This window comes from Vespula pensylvanica, chromosome 4 (assembly GCF_014466175.1).
Source record: "Vespula pensylvanica isolate Volc-1 chromosome 4, ASM1446617v1, whole genome shotgun sequence".
In the NCBI taxonomy this organism is placed as follows: Eukaryota; Metazoa; Arthropoda; class Insecta; order Hymenoptera; family Vespidae; genus Vespula; species Vespula pensylvanica.
The window spans coordinates 6,259,430-6,271,677 of NC_057688.1; the positions used below are offsets into that span (position 1 = coordinate 6,259,430).

The 12,248-nt window shown below is 36.6% G+C and overlaps 1 protein-coding gene across 2 annotated transcripts in view; it reads left to right on the forward strand.

Moving 5' to 3' along the window:
- LOC122628313 (homeotic protein ultrabithorax) overlaps positions 1-10,283 on the forward strand; it is a 123,855-nt gene extending 113,572 nt beyond the window's left edge. For both annotated transcript variants that reach the window (XM_043810492.1, XM_043810493.1), the window contains one exon: positions 8,826-10,283. The gene's annotated coding sequence lies outside the window, so the exon portion shown is untranslated. The remainder of the gene's footprint in view (positions 1-8,825) is intronic.
- Positions 10,284-12,248: the final 1,965 nt, after the last annotated feature.

The window sequence follows — 12,248 nt, forward strand, 5'->3', positions numbered from 1 at the left end:
ATCCTTTACAAGGTTTTTTTTTTCCTACGGGACGGGACAAATCTCACTTTTTCGTTTCCTCTGGGTTTCTTTTTTCATTTTCTTTTTTATCAACAATCCAGCACAACTTCGTCCTGATTAATTCTACTTGATATTCATCAGAATAATCAATCAAGAAAAAAGATCGACGAATATCCCGTTAACGGAAATAAAAGATATTCAGTCGAAAGAGTAATAATATATTATTACTCTTTACGGAAATAATCGTGAGAGTTCTGGAAAAGGAAGATCAATGAATGGAAAAGAAATTAAATGCTTTAAAAGAAATGTTCGATATATATGTATGTAGGTAGAATATATACCGAGATATATGTATGCATGTATAACAAGTGATCGTATTCGTGGTATGGAAAGGACGAAGCGAAAGCAGAGGTTTTACAACAACCCCCTTGACACGGCCGTCAATTCGTACTTCCCACGATATTCTGCGTGAGTAGTAGCGAGGAGATAGAGAAAGAGAGAGAAAGAGAGAGCTAGCAAGTGAGTGAGAGACAGAGACAGACAGAGAGAGAAAGAGAGAGAGAGAGAGAGTGAATGAGTGGGTCGTTCTAGTATTGGTACGAGACGAGGGTGAGGACGAGGACGATATGAGTACGGGTATCTACCTACTACCTATGCCAGTGCACTCCAACCCAAGCAAACGGCCCGTTCCACCGATGCGGCCGGTTTACGAGCAACCTGTGGTAACGAGAGCGATAGATAATAACCGCTCCGTGCTTGACTCTCATCCCCCTTTTCTCTCTCTCTCTCTCTCTCTCTCTCTATTTCTCTCTTTCTCCCTCTTTCTACCCCTCGGTCTCTGTACGTTTCTGCACGTACGCGTCAGCTTCATTTATTTTTTACCAAGTCCGGAATCGAGCGAGCATCGCGTCGAATGAAGGAATCCCGTCGCTTCCATCCACCATGCGGAATTATTTACATCGGCACCAAGCCCCCGAGAGATTTTGTTTGACAACGCTTATAACAACGATGACTGTCCAGTGTCCAACGTCCTCTCATATCGTATGCGTTAAGCCTTAATCACGTTGCTGAATATATGTTGGTATACCTAACTCGTACTCGGTTCCTGCTTCTGCTTGATTTTACAAGGTTCTTCTTCCTTTATTTTATACGATTCTTCTTCCTTTTCTCGATTCGAGAGCATACAGAAAGATGGCGTAGGTATGTCGTACACGTTTATCGTTCGAAATAAGACTCGCCAATTTATCTTCGTTATTGTTTTACAAGAGCGAATAACGTGTCCCGTAACGAGTCCTACGCAGTAAAGAGATTATTTATTATAAGTTTGAAAGGAGCACCTGCGTATACAACGGTCCTGTGAAATTATTATCGGAGATGCACGGTCCGATATACTTCATTACGATATCCGCTTGTTAACTGATAACGTTATTATACGGATAATTAAAATTGTAAGATAAAATTATAATGAAGAAATGAAATGAATAAATGAACAAATATTGTAATTATATAAAATCAAATAAAGAAACACTTATGTTATCGCATCGAAGTTTGAATATCGATCTTACGTTTGTAAAGTAATAATAATTATCTGAGTGAGATAACGAGGAAAAGCTTGGCGTTAACTCGCTTAGATCTTAAGCTTAAGATTCTTTCTGAAATCTAATCAAACCGAATCACCGGACGGTGAACTTTCTTACAAGGCCTTGTTCCCTTGAGTCGTCTCACGAAATCACGTTCCTTCGGTTTTTACGAGATTTAAGCGTCGTTACGTTCTCGACGCGCAGGCGCGCGCGATGGAAATTTATTGCGGCTTAAAAACTCTAGCTCCTTCGGAAATCCTGATAAATGTGCAAAGAAGCGCCGGTAGTGCGTGTAGGTATACGTGTACATATATATTATATATATATATATATATATATATATATATATATATATACTTAGTGTATATCGGTGTAGGTATCCATAGCAATGTAGATGTAAATACATCTACAATCGAAGAAATTCTGAGAGAAGGAGCAAAGGCAAAGTGACTCTAGGCCGAAATGCAAACTGTATGAAATACAAGGTCGTCGTACAAACAAATGTCGACGACTGGCATAATCGTGCCAACGCTTCGTGCACGTCTTTAAGAAGATCCAAAAAACTTTTTCACCACTCGATTTATCGTTCTTGTTAGAAGCGATAAGGATTCGGTAATCTTTGAATTATAGTTCGCCACTCTAATGCCATAGAACTGGTCGTTTAATAAATTTCACACGACGGTTTACGCAAAAGCGCAAGCTTTTTACGCGGCGCGATACCGTTCGAAATAGAAACGTATAAATTCATTGATCGTAGGTGTTTAAATTTTCAAAGATAATTGATGTACATATTTATATCGATATGTATGTATATATGTATCAATGATAATTAAATGTCAATAGTATCGATATACACATATATATACGTTCTAAAATATATATAAATTCGTATTCCGAGTAAAACTTCTGTGGCTATAAAAATAAATTCTACTATGTTCTCTAATAATAATATTTTTAAACTTATACGAAATGATAATATATGAAAATTTAATACGTTCTACGCGGGAGGAATTGTCGATACGTCTTCCTCTCTCCAACTGCAATCTTTTTACTAACCAAAATTCAATTATTTCGCACAAAAGAGGGACGATGGATGTGAGCGAGAAGATTCTTTTTGACAAGACAAAGCACCGAAAAAAAAATTGCCAGGGAAAAGTACAAAGGGTGTTGTCTGTAGAAATGGCTACGAGAATGAATCTAGTTTCTCCAAGAAAGAGAGAGAGAAAAAGAAAGAGAATGAGAGAGGGAGAGAGAAAGAGAGAGAGAGAGAGAGAGAGAGAGAGAGAGAGAGAGTTTAAGATCTTCCTGCTATGTCTTTCTTTATATTCTTCTTCTTCTTCTTCTTCTTCTTTTTCTTCTTGCAATTTTCTTTCGCTACGCATATCAAAAGGCTCAGGACAAACAAGTTTTTCGCGTACCTTTTTAAGGCTGTCCACTATCTCTCGCTTGTTCCGTATGCAACTTCAGATATGGTCAAAATATGAACTACAACGGCAATAAAGAAACACTATGCACCTATTGCACCGGTGCATAAGCTTGTATAGGTTATACTCCTCTCACGCTTAACTTAAAAATCGAACAAAAATTTATTTATCTGTCCAAACAAGATTAGAAAATGTAACTATTATAATTTAATTTAGTTGGAATTAGATTGAAGAAAATATTGAAAAGACTAAAAATATGCAGCCATTCGCCCGGTAGTACTTGCATCTCGTAAGATTTCGATATATTGCAAGTACTACCGACCCAGGTCTCACCACGTGGAGGTTGCTGCATCTGGAGACCCACGGGCTAACGGTGACTTTAAAATTCGCGTGACCGGCGTGATCTAATAATCGACGTTTCAAGCAAATAAAACGGAATCCATGGTAGGACCCTTAATCGCGTTCTTAATAACTCATATGAGTGTTAGTATATCGGTGATTCTACTCTAAAATTCGCGTTCACGAGGTTGTATGAACTAATTGACTAATCTGATCCCAACGTTATCTGGAAGACGGTTAGTCCTCGCTTACAGATAACAGGACTGTTAAACCGATAGTTACATAAATTACTCGTTAACACAACCGTTCATTTATTCGTTTCAAGCAATCAAACGATGTCCCTCATTGTAGACTTTTAATCACGCCCGAGAACACCAACGCCTGTGCCCGCCGACACGCGCATGAGTGTTTACTCTATCTTATCCGATTCGCGGCTAACAATCGATAATGAATCGATCCATTTGACGATATATCGGACTTGTGCCGGTATTTCGAATCTTTGTTGGTCCTCGATCTTGTATGATCCATCCCTCAATTATTCAGACTGGAGAAGAAGAAGTAAAAGATTAGAAAAGAAAGTTCAAACGTGCTCGCATGTAAAAATGATGGAACTCAGAAGAAATGAAAAAAAAAAAAATCTAAAAGATACAATGGAACATGTGCACGATGAAATTAAAAACATGAACGTATTGAATATCGTTCCATTCAACAAAAACCAAAATACGAAAATCGAGTTTGAATTTTCGATATTGAAGAAGAAGACCCGCTCAAGGACCCAACTCGAGACTCCTACCTGAGAGAAACTAGAATTATTAATTTAGAATAATTAATCTAGAATAATTGTCTAAACTATTATATGCAACCATTTGCCTGGTAATACTGAAATCTTATTAGATTACTCTATACCATGTGTAATACCGATCCAAATCTTACCGCGTGGAGGTTGCTGCATCTAAAGAACCACGAGCTGAGCGAAACTATACTTTAAAAATCCTACTCAAATTTCTGGAGTAACATGAGCTTAACACAAATTCAGATCTCAAAGTTAATTGGAGGAGTTTGCATTTAAATATTAATAAGATAATTTTATTTATTAATTTTAAACTCCTAAATTAAGATTAAATTGAATTTATTTTATATCGACTGTATCTTACGATCTTTGTCATGTTTCTAAGAATATTTTATTCTTTAAACGTTAGTAAAATAAATATAAAATTTTATATAAAAGAAAAGAAATAAGAAAAGAAAAATATACATACATATATATATATATTATTTAGGAAAAATAAAATTCTGAATTTAATTCAATTTAAATTTATAAGAGAAAACGAAACCAAAAAATGGGCATCTTTATTCAGTTTCAGTGGTCGTCACATTGCTATATCATACGTATTGTTACTATGATTTCGATTGAACTTAATTTTATAGAAATGAAAAATACATTATTTATGAAGATTGAAGTATGAATTTAATTTAATTTAATTTAACTTTAAAGAGAAAAAAGTGAAAAATGTATGACTCTAATTTAATAATTAAAATCAATAGCAATGTAGGACCAAAGATGGAATGTTACGTCGTCCTAGTTCCTGAAATTATCATACACCATAAGAGCTTTTTGAGTGACAACATGGTTAAATTAAAATATGACTAAGAGCTATTCTCGAAAGGTTCTACGAAATCTTCGAAAATAACTCAATAGTCTAATAGTTGCCCTCTTGAGCCACGATCTGTGGGGGCCTCTTCGGTTTTTAGCCTCTTCTTTGCTTCGTGCCCTAACTACTATTATAAAACATTTGATTACTAACGTCTCTTATTCTAAAACGAAGAAGAAAACTGATAAATCTAACGCAATTCTAAAAAAATCCTGAAACGAAAAATCGAGAAAGGGTAGAGAGAGAAAGGAGAATTAATATATTAATTGCTAAAAATCCTGAGCTAAAAATTGATTAACCTATTTTAAGGTCTACGGGCTCTGATTCTACAAATTTCATTGTTTTTTATTAATGACTTTATTCGACTTTTTTCAATCAAAAGACTATTAAGACTAAATGACTATTGAGACTTTTTTTTTACCAACAAAATTGCTTAAATAGTGATTAATTTTTATTAAAAAATGTAATAAAAAATCCTTGAACGCTCCTTCTTACAAGCGATTACTTGAATTAATAGAAAACAAATCATAAAATTTCGCTTGTAATTCAGAAACTATCCATCGCGATTGTCTTCTTGCTCATTCTTTATTAAAACTCGTAAATATCGATTTTTCATTATTTCCGCGAGTGAAAAATATTTCCAAATGCATTTAAATATTTGAAATTTCAAATGATTATAATTAACGCGTTTGGACAAGAAGACACTATCCTAATCTAATAAATAAATCAAAAAATAAGAAACCATTCACGAGTAAATCTCCACGAGAAATTTACTCGTGGTCACTCAATGCTCTTCTATCAATTAATTACAACCGATCACTCGTGCCGATAGAGACCTTTAGTCCTCGACATGATTGAGTGATCGGAGGAACTGAAAAAATCACTTACTACTTAAGAAGTTCTGCGATGGCTCCAAAACACTCGTCCGCGATTTAGGTCGAAATTGAGGGTGGATGATATGTAGATGGTTGAAAATGAGGTAAGTCGACATCGAAGTTGGTTGAAATCCTCTTCAATGATACACTGACTCTATTTATACGCGATAGTTATTTTTTAACGGACGGTCACTGAAGTTATTTCGCGAAACTCTACTGTCTTTAATAAATATAGTCTGTGCTATTGTTAAAAAAAGAAAAAACTTTGCGAACAAACACTGGCTCTAACGACTACATGGCACACAGTCGAAACAAATTCACTTGTTGTTTAAATCGCGAAACGCGTACGAACAAACACTGACTCTACTTCGCGATTTTTTGCTTCTTATTTAAACGATATAAACATTCGATTACATCATTGCTTCGCTCGCATGCGTAATATTCTGAAAAAGAAAAATAATGAAAAAATTATTAGTATCGTTCTATTCAGAAAGTATTGTAGAAATTATTCAATAAATGTTCAATATAAAAAAATACTTACTTTATATTTTCATTGACTTCGAAAGATATCCTAAGAGAGCTCCGATGTACACTCGTCGAAATCCAAAAGAGAACTAACATGGTAATTCCGATAAAAGTAAATTAAGAGTTTCTGTTTATTGACATTACACGTAGCCAACGACTACGAGTTCCAATACAAAGTTTTTAGGCATTGAAATTTTAAATAAAGATTATTTTCTCTTAGTTTATCGCGTTTAACGAGCTTAACGAAATATTAGTTTATTGTACTTGGTATACATTATATATTGTTTAAATAATTATAAAATTTCCGAAAAGTTTTAATATTTTAATCTTAGTCGTCCGGAAAGAGGTCTTCGACGTTCTCTGGTCGGTATACGAAGGAAGACTAATTCAATGTTAATGAAAATCGATCGATACTCTGTTTTTGTTGATATTAGATGTCCGCGACGACTTTGAGTTTAGAATTTAATCGTATTAAAATGTTAAAGTAAACTTATTTTATATGTAACACGTGCTTCGAGCTATATAACGTTTAACGAAATATAATATCGTTTAAATATTAATTTATTGTACTCTATATACAATATATATCGTTTAAATAATTATAAAATTTCGAAAAAGTTTTAATATTTTAATCATAGTCGTTCGAAAAAAGATCTTAGATATCTTAATGATATCTCCACTTTTCCATAAAACATAGGTCGTGGTTCGTTTGCCGCGTCATGTTAGAATTATGAAAGAATGAGAAAAATTGTATAAGATTTATAAAAGATAACGTAAATCTGAAAAAAATAAAGGATTTTGTTAAAATAGAATTCTTTTTCGTAGAAACTCTAAAAATACTATAAACTCAGTTAATACGATTATGTATCAAAAATATAATTATTATTCAGAAATGAAATATATTTACTAAAAAGTAGGGAAAAATCGTTCCATTTGAAACGATTGAAATGTTAAATCTATAGAGAAAGAGAGAAAGAGAGAAAGAAGGAGAGTGTAAAGGAAGGAAATAGAGAAGATATCGGTTTGGTCTGTTCGAGCCACAACGTCGGTTCCTCTCTTCCTTTGTCTCGACCGCTTTTCTAACCCCTTTCGCTCTTAACGCGAGCTATCGATATCCGGAGATACAAACACCAGGAAAGCGGAGACTCAACGTGCGTGTGGCCGGACAAGGCACCACGTGCATTCGTTCCATTACAAAAGGAGCTGAACCAGCGCGCAGCACGACCCGACCCGTCCCGTTCCGTCCCATTCCATCGTATGCCGTCCCGTCTCGTGTCCCCGACACGTTCAACATATGAACGTACGTACTAGCCTCGTATCTTTGAAACGATCCACCCTCTGTTCGATAGATATTTGAAATCTCTAGAACAGAGAGAAAGAAAGAGAGAAGAAAAAAAAGCGAGGAATTTTTCGAAATATCACTCGACGAGTTAACGTTCACAAGATTTATCGAAATTTTCAGAATAAAAAAAAAAAAAAAAAAAAGAAAAGAAACGAAAAAGAAACGTTAGTTCTTCGCGTATTCGTGTCGTCGATATCGAGAAGACAAACCGTTCGTTCTTCTTTATTTTTTCAAAAGTCTAACTGGACGTTACATGATGCAACGCGCTTTTTCGAATTCACAACGTTCGCTAGATTGCAGTGTGGCGAGTGCGAGTTATATTTCTACCGTGTTGCCAGGGGCCGTGGTGGAATCGTTTCGCAATTTTAATATTTCAGTTTTTCGCGAGTTCCATTCTACCAACGCGAGTCCGGAGCGAGTCCGAATAAATCCATTCAAGAGAGGGCTACACATTGTTCGATTCTCGTGGAAACGTGTTTTTCACATCTTCCTGTATTTCACACGCTACGAAGGTATCATCTCGTTGAATGAAGAATGGATCGTGAAATTGGACTTCGCGTTTCGAAAGTACCATGACTTTTTAAAATCCACGGTTTATATATCTTACTTACATGAACTAAACTAATCTCTAATTCTATCTTCTCCTTCGTTTCTTTTTTCCTTCTTTTCTTTTTTTTTTTTTATCCTTATCCTTTCTTCTTTTCTTTTTTTTTAAAGTTAGAATGTTTAATAAAACAGGGAGGAAAGTTGATGTTTAAAAATCGTTTCGTATCGTGGCACAAAACGGAAAAGTAATCTTACTCAGTTATTCAACCAGCTTTTAATCTTTACCGAGAACCAAAACGTGGCATGGCCAACTTTTAATTAACCCTCTCACTCTCTTAATTTAAATATTAAGATCTCAATTATACTTCCTTCCCCCTTAACGCTGAAAAAAAAACAAAAACGAAAAAAAAAAAAAATAAAAAACAAAACGAAAAAGGAAAAAAAAAAAACAAAAAGAACAAAGGTAAAATGAGAACAAGTTTCTACGTGGAAAATCATGGGTATCCGATTTAACGGCGATTTTTTTCTGCTTTCTGTTTTAGGTGAGTGGCAGGCCGCACCCGCTGTCTCTGTAATGCCAAATAGATGGTCGACGTGCGTATCCGTCGATCGTCAATTTATCGGTTGCGGCGAATCAGATGCTGCACCGGTGAGTGACGAACCCCCCGGACCTCCCGTAGCTCACTTTGACCAATATTCTCCTAACGCACATATGTACACACAGACACATACATATAGACATATTGTACATGCGCAAACACATAGCCACACACAAAGAGAGAGAGAGAGAGAGAGAGAGAGAGAACGAGAGAGAGAGAGAGAGAGAGAGAGAGAGAGAGAGAAAGAGAGACTTGCACACGAAACATATACACGAAAGCTCGATATCCAAAACGTACATAGGATGTACGCACCCGTACTATAGTTTAGCACTGTTGTGTAGTTGATATCCCATAGCCAGAATTCCTCTTCGGTCTCTGTCCGTAGCTTCAGCTTTCTCGTAGTATACACGTAGAAATGGGCAGAGTGAGCTTTCGACACGGTCACCATTATTTTCACGGGACACGCTCGTCTCGATTCTGAGGCGGATTTTTTGTCGACGTCGCGACGTCTTTCGTTCGGCGTCGCTTCCTTTCGGCAACATATTTTCTCGAGATCGTTCGAAGCGAAACACTATACTTTGACGAGATCCGAGCTTCCTCGAGATCATCGTTGTCGTTTTTATCACCGTCGTCGTCATCGTCGTCGTCGTGGTCTTCGTCGTCGTCGTCGTCGTCGTCGTCGTCGTCGTCGTCGTTATTGTCTTGGGGGATCGACGAGATAGCAACGTTTTTGCGTACGCGTTGCGGACGACAAACGACTAGAGCTCGTTCGTGAGCCTCTACGAAACCTAAATACGTAATGAAGGCTAAACAAGTATTCGTAAGATAGTTATTAGCGAGTAGAGAGTAAATAAAAAATAAAGATGGAAGATTAATTAATGGAGGAATGGTCGGGGAGCGAAAACAATGCCGCGAAAAACAACAGGCTCGTACGTGAGCTACGATGAATTTCTTTTCGCGGCTCGATGTACAAATACCGTAGGAGTACGTTCTTCTTCTTTTACTATTCCCTAATCTTCTTCTTTTTCTTCTTCGTCTATCTCTATTTCTATTTCTCTTTTTTATTATTAATGTATTATTTTGTACTTCCAAATTTATCGTCCAATTGATTACAAAACCTGTGCTCGCGCACGCATTTACTTTCGAACGATCCGATTGAATGAATTGTTAACGGCGCTGTTATGTTTTTGTTATTTTTATTAAGATTGCGAAACGACACGAGAATACATTTCCGTCGTCCGTAACTTTAAAAAATTACGCGTACGAAATAGTTTCTTTCTTGTGATCCTTGAATGAACGCGACGGATGACGGACAAGTGATTCTTTCGATCGATACAAAATGTTATTTTATGTTGATATGTTCGCGATAAGAATTTTGTTAATATTATATAAAAACTTTTATTAGATACGCGTATATATGCTCGGTAAAAAGAGATATAATATTTTTTCGTTCGGAAGCGTTCGAAATGTCTTCAAATCTTTTTTATGCTTTTTATTTTTTTATTTTTCCTTTTGTTTTTTCTTTTCTTTACTACTCTTCGTTCTTCTTTCTATTTTTTCTTTTCATTGTCTAATGTCGTTCTCCAAGAAGCAAGACGAAAATAGAGTTATAAAGAAAAAAGCTATATATATATATATATATATATATATATATATATATATATAATATCGTACGTACCTACCTTAGTACCTAGAAAGCCTGCGAGACGAGAAAGAAGAGCGTGTCGGCGCTACCATAAGTAGTAACGCTGTTCTCTAGTTAATGTATGTATACGAATACCTAATCGCTAAGAGGGGAGGGGGGGAGATTTTGCGAGAAATAAAATTTTAGATAAACCGCAGTATTTCGTAAGAATGAAAATTGTAATGTTAATAAATAATTATTTATTTTGTGGATCTCGGAAAGAAGTAAAAACAAAACTAGAATCTTTTATCTGCTACGCTGTGCTATAAGTTATGAATTTAGGCAAGAGTAGGCATAATTTAGAAGGGTAGACGTTACCCGCGTGCGTAGTGGTAGACGTATTTGTGTAAACGTTTTAAAGTGGCGCAACGATCCTTTTTTGTAATATATTAGAATATTCGTTGTTTACCAATCCGAATCCCAGATTGTGTGTGTGTATCAGAGAACGAAAGAGAACGAAAGAGATAACGAGAAAAAAAGAGAGAGGGAAAGAGAGAGAAGGAGAGAGAGAGAGAGAGAGAGAGAAAGAGAGAAACAGAAAAAAACGAAAATCCGCATGTGTATATGTGTTCTTACGTGTGCGTGTGCATGTGCGTGTGCGAGAAAGAGAGAGCATATGCAAAAGAAAGAAAGAAAGAAAGAAAGAAAGAATGAATGAATGAATGAGCGAGTCAGGGCCACACCTGCCGTTTACGTATAACGTTGTAATGAAACGCTCTCTTTTAGGAGCGGTCATCGTTTCGAAGCCTGTTGTAATATTACATTGATTATACGATTGCTAAAAAAATAAATGCTATATAAACTTAATCACGAGTCTTCGCTTCTTTCGCTACGATTTTCTGTCGTAGCACGATACCCATCGATACTTATATCCGCTTCCTGAATCCCTTCCACATATTTTACGATAATTAATCGAGCTTAGAACGTTAGAATTAATATATCTTTTTCTTTTAAACAATTACACTAGTTCTTTTCTTCGTTCGAAGTCAATTCGATAGTACGGTCTCATTTTTTATCATACGTTTTTCACGCTTTTCACGCTTTTCACGCTCGTCCGTGATCGAGATAAAGGATAGAAAATAGAACGGATATTAGATTTGCAGCGCGAAGAGGATTCACCGAGGCAAGGATAGTTACGTAAGATCGGCTTGCACAGTCTCTCTCTCTCTCTCTCTCTCTCTCTCTCTCTCTCTCTCTCTCTTTCTCTCTCTCTCTCTTTCTCTCTCTCTCTCTATCTTTCTCTTTCTCACGGTAGGTTCTCGAATTCCGTCGTAAATCCCGTTAAACGTCCGCAGAATCTTTATCAATTCGACGGCAATATCCGGTGACCGGCGAAGGAACGTGCGAGTGCGGCTTTACGACGCTTAAAAGCGCTCGTCGTTGTCGTCGTCTTCGTCGTTGTCATCGAGTGGGGGGAAGGAAGACAGGGGTGGCATCGGACGACAAAGAGGGTGACGGCTTTTGCCAGAAAAGAGCCGCGCCTTTAAAGGGCCGACGTTGATCCAGGGGTCGAGTTTTCCGCGTACGCTCATAAGTCTCCAAACGCTCCGGGATATTAATATGTTATTGCGGAAAGACTCCCTCATGAAAGTCGACAAGGATCGCAGAAATATGTCGCATGCGCGCGCGCAACCACAAAGACAGACGTACGAGCAAGAAAAAGGGATAGGGTAGGATTCTCC